Source organism: Montipora capricornis, chromosome 10 (assembly GCF_036669925.1).
Source record: "Montipora capricornis isolate CH-2021 chromosome 10, ASM3666992v2, whole genome shotgun sequence".
Lineage (NCBI taxonomy): Eukaryota > Metazoa > Cnidaria > Anthozoa > Scleractinia > Acroporidae > Montipora > Montipora capricornis.
Window position 1 is genome coordinate 8,099,282 of NC_090892.1, and position 13,851 is coordinate 8,113,132.

The following is a 13,851-nucleotide window of genomic DNA, read 5'->3' on the forward strand; positions in this document are numbered from 1 at the left end:
CCCTGTGGATCATCAATTTCTTTGTAAAACTGCCTCTGGTTAGCCTCAAATAACCGGTTCTGCTGGTATTGCAAAATTCGATCGTTATATCACTTGATTTTATGAGCTTTTGCAGTCATACGCTGTTTCAGTTCCTCAATCATATCACAACTTCGACCCCCTTGGTTTCTATTTTGTGCTTTCTCCACAACTGATTCCTGATTCTCGGCCTAATGAAATCATTTCTACAGACTTGCTTTAGTCGGTCTTTTCGCAGCTGATCCACCTGTCCTTGTAGCCGTCTTTTCGACTATGGTTCTTGGGTTGCTTTTTTCTTGCAAGGTTTGTACCCAGTCTTTCAGTCACTACTATAGCAGTAGTATACAGTAGCCTGTTGTTTTCTGAGATGTCCTTTGTTTGTATTTGGGCAGCTACTTCTTCTACAACCTGGAACTCATCTCTTATCCTTCGCTTTACAATTCCCTTCAAAGCTGGTCCTTTCTCTTGGTCTTGACTCAGTTTGATTTCATTAAGTCTTTTCGAAATCACCAGTTGGTGTTCAGACATTTGCCTTGTTGCCTTGTTGCCTTGCCAGACATTTGTTGGTCTTCAGACATCTTTTTCTTCTTCTTCTTCTTCTTCCTCCTTTTTTTTTTTGGACGTTGACCATTCTGTGATTTGTTTGCGTGGAGGATATATTATACATATGCACAACGAAATTCGAGATCTCGAGGCTGAAATTTTACAAGCGGTGTGTACTGACGTTGAGATGGAGCCGGTTCTCCAAGAAGTTACGGGGGAAGTGCTGCCGAGGGGCGCCAACAAGGCCCCTGACGCGCGGCTGGATATCCGTGAGCGGGGCTTCTGGGCGAGAGAACAGTCTGCGTTCTTTGATGTTAGGGTATGCCTTCCTAACGCAGACTCATACAACAAGCTCACCCCGGAGAGAGCAGATTTACAAGCTACACAAGTATGATAAAGGGCGCCTGTACTCGTCTAGAGTTCTTGAGGTAGAACGGGGCACATTCACACCCTTGGTTTTTACTACTACTGGAGGCATGTCTGACGAATGTCAACGTTACCACTGCCGTCTCGCTGAGCTATTGGCAGTGAAGAAACAGGAGAGCTACGCTTCCACTATCACATGGATTAGGTTTGCCTGCGAGGCTCGCGCTCTAGGAGGAGAACTGCTCTAAATAAACCGGAGACTGATCTAGAACTAGAGTCTCGGTCGCATGTAGATAGTTTATCCTTCTGTAAATAGCGTTATCCTTCTGAAAATTTGACACTGAGTCTATAGAAAAAAGCGTTTTAACATTTTATAATATTTATTCATAATTTTTTTCCTTTATATTATCAGTTTCTAATAATAAGAGTTGGTATATTTTCCGCTGAAGATTTTAAAAGAAGATTGAGCATAAAGACAGCATGTAAACATATTTTTGAATACGGTAAGCTATAACATGCTTGTTAAAATGGGACAAAATATTAAGATGTGCTATTTACACAATAAGAAAGACATACATATATCAAGTGGTTGTACATGTGCATCAAGACTGTTATACATACATCAAAATTCCCCATATAAATATAATAGGTCATATTTACATGCTTAACGATGCTACACTTACATCAAGATTATCTGATATATTTTAAAAAAGAAAAAACTCTGTTTGGGGTCCCCCGTGCTACTTTCAATCCTGCGAAGGAGAGATTAATCGGCCCCTAAACCATACGTGACTAACCCCTTGACTACTCGTAGCTCCTCTATTTGAGTATTTTATTATTATTTTTTTTGTAATTGAGCGATCCCCCGGGCGAGGTGCAAGGCCCGGAAGTCTTTACAACAGAAAAAGGGAAACAAGAGAAATGGGGATCGCCCAGGAGAAAAAGCACCCCTTAAACGGGGCCGGCACACCAAATTCGTCGGGGAGTCGAACCCCGCCTCTCCTACAGAGATAAAAAGCATAAAAGGCAAAAAATGCTAATAAAAGACAAAACAGCAAAAAAGAATTAAAAAACAAACACGGAGATGAAATAAAAGAACAACCAATATATACAAGAGCGAAAGACCTAGAAACAGAAAACGTAGGAGGAACTACTAATGTGACCAAAGACTCCGTTACCACCCCACTGGCGGAGGAAATATCGGCGGCGACGGCTAGAGTAGGCGGGCCTTTATACTAGAGATAAGGTGAACTGCACTGGGGGCCTCTGAGCGAAAATGATGATCATTACGCTGTAACCAGACCAGATATTTACAAACGTTCAACAGGTAGCAAAATACCCTGGGAACGCATCTCATCTCATCAGACGAACAACCAAAGAGGGCATGGCGAAGAGAAATAGACGGAGCCAGAGGGGAAGCCCGGGAGAGTTGAGTCTGGACCCAAGCATACCCACTCTGGACAAGAGGACAGAAGAAAAATAGGTGTTCGAGACTTTCCAGCTGAAACCCACCGAAACAGGCTAAAGGGATAGAGGGACACCAAGATGAAAGGCACTGAGAAGTATAAAGGACCCCGAGGGCAATCTTCCAGTTAAGATCGGACACCTTGCGATCTAGGGGCAGGAAAAACAAAGAACTCCAGGTGGCAGGCCAGTACAATGTACCAAAAGAAGCGAAAAATGTGGAAACGCAGTTGGGCACGGCAGGGTTAAGCTTGAGGGAGAGAGAGTAAACAAATTTGCAGGACATGGAGTTGACAGGAAAAGGGCCACCAACAGACCCACCGAAAACCAAACCAGAAGGGGACATGGAACCACCAAGAGCCGACCGGGAACGAAATAAGGCAGAATAGAAGGGAGGAAAAGAAGCAGAAGGAAAAGATGAAGCGATAGAAAGAAAGGCAAGGGGAGAAACTCCAAGCCGGTCAAGGAGCCAGTACCTCAACAGGAAAACCCAACCGTTTGGACAAACAACAAGGCGATGGACCCATTGAACCAACAGTGAGGAGACCTTGAAGTCAACCGAGTCAACAGAAAACCACCAGCCTCCTTGGGATGAAACATTACGTTGCGACAAACTAGGTCAGGCTTGCTAGACCACAGAAACTTGAAGACAAGACGGTTCAGCTCCGTACGCACCCACGGAGGCATATGGACCAAAGAGGCCACATACCAAACACGTGAGAGTGCCAGGGCATTTACGATGAGGGCCTTTCCGGAAAGGGAAGGGGCCCGGGAACACCACGCAGCAAGACAACGCGATACCATAGGTATCAAAGACGGCAAGGATAGCAGAGACCGAAGCAGCCACAACGGAAGTGTCATCAGCATATAGGGAAAGAATAGGCAAACTAGTGGATAGACCAGGCGGCCGCAACCCGACGATGTCAGGGTGGGCCCGAAGGTTAAAAGCCAGCACTTCGATAGAGATTACGTAGAGAAGAAGGGAGAGGGGGCAGCCCAGACGGATGCCGCGGGAAGGCCGAAAGAAATGTGATGAATAACCATTTAGGATAACCGTGCTTCTAACATCCGTGTACAAAAGACGAACCCATGAAATAAACGACGGACCAAAGCCAAGGCGGGAAAGAGTGCGGAGAAGGAAAGCCCAGTCCACCCTGTCAAAGGATGGTGGCAGGTGTCTTAGTCTCGGAAGTAAATTCAACCAAATCTCTTAGGAAAGCCACATTCTCACCAATGTAGCGTCCACGGACGCCACAGGTTTGATCCGGGCCAATCACCAGATAAAGCACTTTTAAAAGACGCCCAGCCAGAGCCCGGGCACACAGCTTGTAGTCAACATAAAATAGACTAATCGGGCGCCAGTTTTTATGATCTAAACGGTCACTCTTCTTGAAGATAAGAGAAATGAGGGCACCTCGGAGAGAAAACAAAAGAGACCCAGACGTAAAAGAATCATTGAGCACATCAACAAGATCAGCGCCAAGGATTCCCCAGAAAGTACGATAAAACTCCTTCGGGAGCCCATCAGATCAAATCAGCCATACCGTCCAAAGCCTGAGAAACCTCACCCAGAGTAAAAAGACCCTCACAAGAGTCGCAGGCCGTTGAGGGAAAACGAGAGGACAGACTGTTTAAGGGATCATCCTGGACAGAGAGATCAACACTACCAGCAGAAAACAGAGAAGAGTAGAAATCTATCCACGAAGAACAGATGGACGAAATATCCGTGGCAAGGGAGCCATCAGGGCGCTGCATGGCTCAAATCCAATCCGAGGTGCCACGTTTCTTCTCAAGACGTAGGAAATACTTCGAAGACATCTCGCCCTCTTCCGCCCAGCGCACCCTGGAACGGATTCGGGCCCCATCAGCCTCAAACCTGTCCAACTCAGAGATCTTTTTTAGCCAAACCTCCAGAGAGGAAATCCGAGCGGCATCAATATGCGACTTCAGGTCACAAGCAAGGGCCGTGTACAGAGAACGGGAGGTCTTCCGCTCAGCCTGCTTACCCAAACAAGAACGGATGGCAATGCTCTTAATATGTTCCTTACCCTTTTCCCACCAAGAATGTAGGGAAGAGGAAGGTTTACGCAGCCTCCATGACTTCCAAAAATCCTCAACTATAATGAACAAATTCCTGTTCCTTCAAGATATCAATATTCATTTTCCAGCGACCAGGACCCCGAGTTAAAGGGGAAGGAATAGAACAGACTTCCATAGACTTTGCCCTGCTAAAGGCTTCATGAGAGCAAAATGTAACCCGAACAATCTCATAACCAATCTGCACAGCAAAGATGGAGTCAACATCCCCCAACTGGCCAACAACCTCCTTCATTATATCTTCCTTCTTCCAATTTTCTGCCGCTCAAAATATTAAGAGTTTTCGGCAGCCTCATAATTCAAATAGAACGACAGGAGCCGAAAAGAATAAACAAGAAAAAAGCGAGCTTCGCCACCTCGAGAAAAACGTTTAACTAAGTACTACTTTACGTAATATATCAAACACGCGAAGGAGTGTTTCATCGGATATTCTCAAACTCATTAATTATTCATAAGGCTGTAAGCCAATAGGATTATTGCATTTGGTCAGGTGCAATGGTTTAGATACCCAGTGAAACCCTTATGGCACTGCAAGCAGTGCTTGAAATTTGTTGAAACACTGCTGGCAGTGTTTCAACAAATTTGAAACACTCCTAATCTGCATATTCATTAATCATGGTAAGCAGTGCATTCCAGAGTGCGCAAATACCAGGAAAAACAATTGATTCCATTTCATTCGTTTGAGAAGTCATTCCAAACACTCATTCTGCGTGTTTCATGGCGATGACAAACAACTCGAAAACAATAAAACACTTGGGCCCGGAGGCCCTCGTGTTTCAATAGTTTTCTCGTTGTTTGAAATCGCAATGAAACACTTGAATTCGTGTTTGAAATATAACTCCAAACACCGAGAAGCGAGTTGAAAAACGAGGCCGAAGGCCGAGTTTTTTAACCGATTTCCAGGTGGTTGGATATCTGATGAAACACTTTTTCGAGTGTTTGATATTGCTTCTCAAAAGAATCAGTATTTTAAGAGATATTTGGGATCAAATTTGGCGAAATTTTATGCTAATTAAGACCACATATCCAAATTTCCTTCACGGTAGTGATTTCTTTTGTTTTTGGCTTATGAATTATTAATGAGTTTGAGAATGTATAATATTAACTATTTTGTTATAGTTTAACTCTTTATAATCGTAAATAGACAGTGACTATAAGCTATTTACTATTTACAATAGCTTAACTATTTAAGGCAGCCTCAGGCTGAACAAATTAACGACTAGTTACAATATTACTTCAACTACAAAACGTGGGACTCACCCACCTACAATATATATACAAGGAAATTTTAGTAAAAGAAAAAAGGACAGCATAAAAAGATGTAGCGTACCCCGGGTTATGGCAAAAGCCGAGCATAAATCCCCAGGAGGGTGGCCAAAGAAAAGAAACAGGAAAAGAAGGTCTTACCAAAAATGTCTTCACGAACTTCAAAGGCGAACCACAAGTGCCGCAAGATCCAAAGGCAATAAATAATAGCTTGAACCACAAGTGCCACAGGCTCCACAAGGATAAGATGCATTATCCACGTCAAGAAAACGTACTAGCCGTCGACTTACCTAAAAGCGGATTTAGCTGTAAAAGTCAAACCCTGCACGGTAAACTTCAATTTTCGCTGGGAGACCTTTCTATCGGAGTGTGGCCTGGGCGTCTTATTCATTTTAGGAGTGTGGTTGTCATTTTTGGGAGTGTGGTAAGATTTTTTTGTGGTTTTCTTTGTCCTTTTCGTTTTCTTTTCTTTTTTCGGTGACCCTCCCGGGGACTCATGCTCCGCGTTCTGCGGTAACCCGGGGTAAACCGAGTCTTTTCTGGTTCTTTTTTTTTCTCACATCCAGGGCTCTTTGAGCCCACGTTTTCGTTTCTTTGGTACCTCATTTAGGCCATCTTTGAAGTGTCCTTTTTGGTTTTTCTTGTGGTTTTATACTCTTTTGTGTGTTTTTTGGTTTCTTGGTGGTGCCTTAAGCAAATTGTTTAAGGGACTTTGTTGATTTTCATTTATAAAAGTTATTTAGCGTGGAATTTACCTGATAAAATATTATCTTACATACTATTTGCTTAATTTCCCTTTGTGCATTTTGTTCAAGGGGTTCTTCTTTGGTTATTTGATTAGTGTGAGACCTTATTAATATAATATTTGATTAGTTACTCCATAAGCGAGTGACTACTTAGTGTGACTTAAGTGTTAATTTATCATCCATATTTGTAGTACCATAATATATCTTAATTTGAGTGAGGTTATATTTTGAGAATTAGTGTGATTTATAAAGCTGAAAATAATTATTTAATAATATTAGTCCTTTTGCAGCTGCTTGAGGTTTAATCTTAGTTTAAATATTGTACTAGTAATTTATAAAAGAATTTAAAATACTTTCCATAATGGTTCCGCGTAACACACGCACTATTATCATAAAGTCCGGCTTCCCGGCTGGGACTTCCCATGCCGGGGTTGCCGGCATCATTGCTGACTCCCTGGCTGGCCTGGTCGACTCAATCCAGGTCTGTCCCGGGGAGATTATCCGTATTTCTTTCATTGACCCAGCTCACAAAAAGACCTATGAAGAGGCCGGGTTCATTTCTTTTGGTGACCTCCGTTGTGACGTGGTTGTATCGACCCCCATCACTTTCGTCGTGGTTTATCTGTTTCCTTTTGAACGAAATAATGACCAGGTTAAGGACGCGCTAAAGTTTTTTGGGGACATAAAAGAAATTCGACTCCACCAGTGGTCAAACGTCCCTGGTGTACACACTGAACTCTCTTGTCCACATGGTACGTAAGCATGAGATTCCCCGAAACATTGTGATTGATGGAGTCAAGTGTCGTGTCTGGGCAGCCCCTTGTATGTGATATTTGTAATAACAATCATAAGGCGGCTGATTGCCCTCTTAAAGGAAAATGTCGTCAGGCCGGGCATTTTGTCCGTAATTTCCCAAAGCCTGTATGGTATGTGCCAGGTAACCCGGAGACTGATGTTGATAGTGAAAATGAAAATCCTGATGGTGATAATGATAATGATAATGATAATGATGTTAATGGCGAGGTTGTGGCTGATAATGTTGCCGGTCCAGTTGCGCCTGGCTCTGTTGAGCCTGTTGTTGTCCCGGTTGTTCCCGTTTCTTCTTCTCCTGCAGCTTTGGATTCCAAGGTGGACGTTGTTTCTGGGGGTGGTGGAGCCTGTGGTTTCTTAACAGTGCTCTATGTCTGTGTTGGGTGCAGATGTACCAGTGTTTGCTCGTCCCGAGGCTATGGATGTCCAGGATAATGAGTTGGACGAGCTGGATTGCCAGCCTTTGCACGTCAGTGGGCCGGGCGTGGTTGGGGCGAGGGTTCTGGATCCCTCTCCCAGTGACGGTGTTTTGGGGGCCTCTGCCAGTGAGTGTGGTGTGCCTCAGGAGGAGGTTCTGGAGTCCTCCCCTTCCTTCTCTCTCCTTTTGGGGTCTGATTCGTGTGTAACACCTTCGTCATGAGTTTCTGGTGTTTCAGAAGGGTTAACCTCATCGGTTGTCCGTATGCTTGGGTGCCGTGTCCTTTTTCTGACCATTGTGCTGTTTCTTTTTCATGGGCTCTCCCCAACTCCGTTCCTCCGGGTCCAGGGTTGTGGAAGCTCAATCGTTCTTTTCTGGATGTGGCCGAGTATATCGACCTCATTTCATCTTTTTGGTCCTACTGGCAGTCTCGTCAGTCTACTTTTTCTTCCCTCACTAGATGGTGGGACAGCAGTAAATCTCATATTAAACGTATAAGTATTAATTATTGTAAAGATCGTAGTAAATGTAAAGTAGTTGAATGTAATATGCTGTCTATTCTTGCTTCTCATCTCAAAAGTCATATTGATTCTGGTCGTCTCTCCTTTCTTCCTGTTTATCTTTCTACTCTGTCTCGTCTTCGTGCTCTGGAACTTGAGGTTGCTCGTGGTGCTCAGGTTCGTGTGCGGTCGAGGTGGGTGGAGGAGGGTGAGTCCTCCTCTGCTTACTTCTTCCAGCTCGAAAAGAAAAACGGCACTGACCGTAATATCTCGGTGCTGAGGGCTAGTAATGGTACTTTGGTTACGGATAAGGATGGGTTGTGTGATGTTTTTCGTTCTTTCTATTTGGATCTTTTCTCTGCTGCCCCTTGTGATTCTGGTGCTCGTGCTGAGCTTCTTTCCAATATTTCTTCCCTTCTTCCTTTTCGTGATAGTGAGGTGTGTGACGGTCTTCTCAGCTAGGAGGAGTATTTTGCTGCTCTTCAGGGCATGGCCCGTGGTAAAGCTCCTGGTTGTGATGGCCTTCCCATGGAATTTTATTAAAAATTCTGGCATGTTTTGGGTTTTGATCTTGTTTGTGTTTTGAATCGCTCTCAGCGCCGGGGTATTGTTACTTTATCTTTTAAGAAAGGGGATTGTCCTGATCCCAAAAACTGGCGTCCAATCTCCCTGATGAATGTCGATTATAACATCGCTTCTCGTTCTATTGCTGCTCGTCTTCTTAAGGTAATTCATTTGGTTGTAAATAAAGATCAGTCTTGTGGTGTTCCTGGCCGTTTTATTGGTGAAAATATTGCTTTTCTTCGTGATGTTGTTGATTTTTGTTCTTCTTCTGGTGCTCTTGCTGCTCTTCTTTCTCTTGATCAGGAAAAGGCATTCGACAAGGTTGATTGGACTTTCTTACGTTCTACTTTGTATGCAATGGGTTTTGGGCAGTCTTTTGTTGGGTGGGTTAATTTATTCTATAATAATGTTAGTAGTAATGTTAATGTACATGTTCATATTTCGAATTCCTTTAAGTTATCTCGTGGGGTGAGGCAGGGATGTCCCCTGTCCCCCCTCCTTTATGTTTTAGTGGCTGAGGTTCTTGCCTGTAATATACGTTCTAATGGTGTTATTTCTGGTCTGACTCTTCCTGGTTCTCTGTGTTCTTTGCCTGTTGTTTCTGCTTATGCTGATGACACTACGCTGTTTGTTTCTTCTGTTCCTGGTATTTTGGCTGTCTTTGATGTTTATTCTTTGTATGAGAGGGGGTCGGGGGCTAAACTAAATTACGGTAAATGTGAAGGTTGTGGTTGGGACCTCGGAACGGTCGCACTGACTCACCGGTCAACATTACTTGGTCGTCTGAGAAGGTGAAGGTGTTGGGGATTTTTCTGGGTCTGGGCAATCTTGAGGACGACAATTGGAGGCCGCGTATCACCGCGGTGGAAAACGCTTTAAACTCCTGGCGTCAACGTTCTTTGTCGTATAAGGGCAAGGCACTTGTTATCAATGCCTTGGCCCTTTCCCGTGTGTGGTACGTGGCCTCTCTTTCTTATCCATGTTCCCCGGTGGGTCAGTGTTGAATTGAATACGTTAATTTTTAAGTTTTTCTGGAGCGGTAAGCGGGACTTGGTAGCTCGTCGTGCTGTTGTTCAGCCTTCTTGTTTGGGTGGTTTTTCTGTTGTTGATTTTCAGTGTAAGGTTATGGCTCTTCATGTTCAGTGGGTTCGTCGGTTTGTTTCTTCTCCGTCTTCTTGGGTCTCTTTCATGGTTTTTTGGTTTTCTTTCCTGCTTGCCGCTCTTGTTTTTCTCCGGACTCTCTGCCTCCGTTTTATCGCTCTTTGTTGACTGCTTGGCGGGCGTGTAAAGGATCCCTTACGGCGTCTTCTTTTGGGTATTGGTTCGGGTATTGATTTTTGTCCTGTTTCTGCTATGACTACAAAATCTGCTTGTTTGTTTCTTTTGTCTGAGAATGCTGTTTCTCCTCATTGTGAGAAGAAGTTCGTTCCTTTCTTTGGTTTTCTTTACTGGTCTTGTACTTGGCGTCAGCTTTTCCTTTTTGATTTGGATCGACCTGTTATTGATTTATGTTGGAAAGTTTCACACGGGGTCCTTTACACGGCCGAGAGGTTCGCTGGTTTTGGTTATGTTCTCTCTACTGCTTGTTTTTGTTCTGCTCGTGTCGAGTCTCTTCAACATCTGTTTTTCCACTGTCCTCTGGCGGTCAGCGTCCTGTCTTGGCTTCAGTCTATTATGTTCTTGGCCTCTCCTCTTTGTCCTTCCATCTTGGTTCGTCACGTGCGTTTTGGTTTCTCGGCTGATGAGTTGTCTGCGGTTCCTCGGGTTTTTATTTATATGCTGAATGTTTGCAAGTTTTGTATTTGGGGGGCTCGGAATGATTTTCGCTTTCGGGGTGTTCGTCCCTCGGCTGTCGATGTCATGGAACGTGTCAAATCTCGTGTTCGTTTCCATTTTCCTTTGTTTTTCTGTGGCTTCCGGTCTGACCGCTGTCGTCGTTATTTTGTTCCTCCGGTGCTCGTGGTGTGGTGGCTTCGCTACGTAATAATGCTGTGGTTGTACATATTTAGGTTCTCGTTTTGTGTTGCACTTGCATGCCCTGGCCGTTTTTCTGGGGTGAACCAACGTCTTGGCGTTGGATGAGTCTGTCGATGGGCGGCCTTTCACAGCAGAGTTGTCTGAATAAGGACAGGGAAAAATTTCACACGACTTAACAGTGTGAACCCAAGGAATAGGACAACCGATCAAATCGATTCGAGACGAAAGGGTCCCATCACATCTCATCCACGTAAAAGCTACTTTATTAGAATGCAAGTAGCGCCAAATGTCCATGACACAACAGTCATTGAAAAGAGACTGAAGGGAACCGGAGCTGTACGGAGCTGGATTTTGGGAAACAGGGCCAGGACGATCCAAAGGCCGACTAAAACACCGCATTAAAATCTCCACAGATAACAGTGGGCATTACTGGATCCACAGTATCCGAGACAAACTGAAAAAAGTCATCGCGATCTGGGTTTTTGTTTGGCGCATACAGACAAACCACCCGAAAAACAACACCATTCAACTCGAATTCCGCTAAAACAAAGCGGCCAGAAGAGTCACAAAGGCTCTTACGCAGGACATACTTGGGCCAGAACAGGAGAACCGAGCCACAAGAAAAAGCTGTACCAGGCGACGCAACGGCCTGAAAGCCGAAAGGAGAGAACCAAGATGTGCACTCGGCACTTGAAGGAACGTGTGTCTCTTGGAGGCACGCAAAATCGACCGTAGACTGTGACAGCCACTGAAGGAACGATGAACGCTTACTTGCGTCCTGTATACCACGAACATTGACAGTTAGAAACCTGGCCATGAACGAGAAAAAAAACTACTCGGGAGAGAAATCCGTCCGCTGACCATCCTCAAGGAGAGAGGAGTCAAGGGACTCAGCAGAAGGAGAAACATCAGGAGAAACGCCAGTCTCGGCCACCAACACCACAACCCCACCAAGCACAGAAGGAGAGGGCGTTGGAGAGCGGGCTTCACAAGACAGATCCGACTCAGACTCAAGAGAAATATTACCGACCTTAGCGGAACCTTCATTAATATTATCTTCACTATCGGTACTGAGTTTCCGTTTTCTATTGGTGATACCCTTAGCTTCATCACTAACGTCAAAGTCATTATCAGCTACAGCATCATTATCATCAGCAGGAATTCTTTCATTTTCAATAACACCATTTTGCAAACTGTTACTTACATTATTTCCAACTACATTAACTTTTTCATTTTCAGTAACATTACTTTGCAGATCATTACCATGATCAAGCAATTCACTTTCAACAACAGTACTAACATTTACTTTACTCTCTTTAATTACAGTACTTTCTATATCATTAACAATGCCACCCTTTTCACTCCTGTCGTTGACAGAAACGACCAAAGGTTCGTTAGTGACGCCAGGACTACTGGCGGCGCCATTTACAAAAGCGCTAGGAACAACTTCATCCTCCGTAGGGCTAGGCCCGAGAGGAGAGCTCATATCGTCAGCGTTCTCATCATCTGCGTTCCCATGTTCCCATCATTTGATCCATCGTCCGAAAGCCTTTCAACAACAGCAAGACCAGCCGGGGCACCACCAGGAGGGGGGCCCGTACTCAGAGGAGGAAAGTCAGAAACACTAAGAGCCGAAGAACCCACACTATCAACATCAGAGGAACCACCCCATGGATTGGGACTGGAGCGAGCAAAATGGCCGGACTGCCCACAAAGGCGACACTTATTCGGGCAGTTGGCAGACACATGCCCCTGCTTAGCACACAGATTACACACAATAGGATGCCCTCTATACCAGATGCGACAATGATACCCATCAAAAGAGATGGAACTAGGAGGGGTTTCCCTCAAAACAATGGAGACCTATCTGGTACCAGTGTAAATTTGCTGGCTCGGCAGATATGTCTGCTTCCTGACCTTTTTTACCTCACCAAAGTCAGCCAGAGCATGCTCAATTTCAACATCGCTTTCCCCAAAGGGATAGTCGAAAACATGGACCAAAGTGGTAGCAGGGCCCCCACCCAAGATTTTACACCATAGTCCAAAAAGAGATACACCTTCCATAGACTTTGCCTTGCGAAAGGCTTCATCAGAGCAAAATGTAACCCGAACAATCTCATAACCAATCTGCAGAGCCAAGATGGAATCAACATCCCCCAACTGGTCAACAACCTCCTTCATTATATCTTCCTTCAACTTGCCGGCCAATTTTCTGCCCGTCAAAATACTAAGAGTATTCGGCAGCGTCATAATTCAAAAACAACGACAACAGCCGGAAAGAATAAACAAGAAAAAAGCGAGCTTCGCTCAAAAGCCAAGTGGACACAAACAACGCCAAAAGCTCGAGAAAAAAGCCCAAACGTTTAACTAAGTACGACATTACTGTACAATAAAGACTATTTTGTTATAGTTTAACTATTTACTCTTTAAGGCAGCCTCAGGCTGAACAAATTAACGGCTAATTTCAAAATTACTTCAACTACAAAACGTGGGGCTCACCCACCTACACTATATATATGCAAGGAACTGTTGTGGGATTTCCACAAAAGAAACTATGCACAAAAGGCCACAGAGCCAAACACACCAAAGGGCACGAGGCCCAATTGGGAAAAAAACAAATGAAAAAAGAAGTAGAAAAAAAGGACAAGAGGGCAAAAAGGAAGCCAAAAAAAAAAGGGAAAAAACAATGAAAAAGCGGAAAAGATAGCAGAAAAAGATGTGGCGTACCCCGGGTTACGGCAAAAGGCGAGCATAAATCCCCGGGAGGGTGGCCAAAGGAAAGAAAAAGCAAAAGAAGGTCTTACCAAAAATGTCCTCACAAACTTCAAAGGCGAAACACAAGTGCCGCAAATCCAAAAGCAGTAACAGTAGCTTGAACCACAAGTGCCACAGGCTTCCCAAGAGTAGGCTGAAATCCACGTCAAGAAAATCCCTTGACTACGGTAGCTTCTCTATTTGAGTATACAAAAAAAAGGATGGTCTATACTTTGCAAATATTTTCTTGCATTTCTCCATGTGGTAACAATCACATCATAGTACGTACAGAACGCATGCGTATTGGAGAATATACGTTTTTTCTTGC